This window comes from Saccopteryx leptura, chromosome 3 (genome assembly GCF_036850995.1).
Source record: "Saccopteryx leptura isolate mSacLep1 chromosome 3, mSacLep1_pri_phased_curated, whole genome shotgun sequence".
Lineage (NCBI taxonomy): Eukaryota > Metazoa > Chordata > Mammalia > Chiroptera > Emballonuridae > Saccopteryx > Saccopteryx leptura.
Genome location: NC_089505.1, coordinates 38602658 through 38603930, shown reverse-complemented (window position 1 = coordinate 38603930; position 1273 = coordinate 38602658). Strand labels below are relative to the sequence as shown.

The 1273-nt window shown below is 42.0% G+C and overlaps 1 pseudogene; it reads right to left on the bottom strand.

Annotated features, from left to right (window-relative positions):
- Positions 1 to 281: 281 nt before the first annotated feature.
- LOC136401775 (U2 spliceosomal RNA) lies at positions 282 to 485 on the bottom strand (annotated as a pseudogene).
- Positions 486 to 1273: the final 788 nt, after the last annotated feature.

Sequence of the window (1273 nt, the reverse complement as noted above, 5' to 3'; positions counted from 1 at the left end):
TGTGCAGAAGGCTAGGAACTAGGCTTTCACATGCAGGAAAGATGTTTTGGACAGTTTAAAGTGTTTCATGGGTGTCATAAACTTAATAATAAAGACACAAAATTTGGGGAAAGAATGATTTTTTTCTCCATTGAACAAATAAGCAAACTGAATTTTCCAGAGCTGATGCAGAATCAAAAAGATAATCAGGAAATGTCTGTTGAATTGAATCATAACACAGATAGGACTTGCTTACCTTCACTGTGGCAAGTGTGCCTGCAAATAACATCTAACACCAAGCCTATTTGTTTGCTCATTAGAATAAAAGTGTTTCACTCTTTTAAAAATTTTTTTTCTTCTCCTTCTCTTTTATATGTTGCTATAAAAACAATATGGTATTTTAGAAATGTGGGAAAGTAGGTAAGAAGATCGTAACCATGTCACCCTTATGAAACTGGTAAGGACAGATAATACACTTGATCTTAGCCCGAAGGCCGAGAAGCGATACCATGTTACCCTATGTAATAACCACTTCTACTTTTTTTTTTTTTTTTTTTTGCCCAGAAAGAATGGGCTTTACTGGGGAGAAGGAGCAGGTGAATTGGTGATTCCAGTTCTCTGACAGTCAAGGCTGGAGGCGGAGGATGGCTCTATTTGCAGTTAGGTGAAGGGCTGGACAGTTTCACTGGCTGGGTTGTTGTGGAGTTGTTTCCCAATGGGGAAAATAACAGTTTATAGCGAAACTGGTCAATTTCACAAAGTAAAATAAAGTTCAAGGATGGGCTGGTCGATTTCATCTTCCCTGGTGCAGACAGCTGGCCCCTCTCCCAGACTGGTGCTGATCCGGAGGGCACCCCTGGGCACCCACAGATGCCTCTGCCAGTCCTCTGGTGGGCCTGTTATTTCCTCTGGAGTCCCAGCCTGCTCTAACCTCGAGGCCTCTGCTCCTCCTGCTGCTGGCGGGTCTCCGGGGCCTTTCTACGGGGAGGCCAAATCACAGCCAGCTTCCCGCCGCCCTGATTGCTCAGCCGAATAATCACATTACTTTCGTCTTTATTTTATCATATACCTGCTGTACTGCGGTAATCATGCAACCCGTTACATTTCCCTCCCTTTTTTTACTTAACATAGCTTTGTGAGCACTTCTCTATTGTTTTTTTGTTGTTGTTGTTTATTGTTTTAAACACATTTTCTCTAAATGACCTTTCTTCCTTACCTAATTTGGAAGAGATTTCCTTTCCCTTTGCTAAGAAAATCTCTACTCTCTTCAGAACTAAAAGTGCTGTCCTGTCTC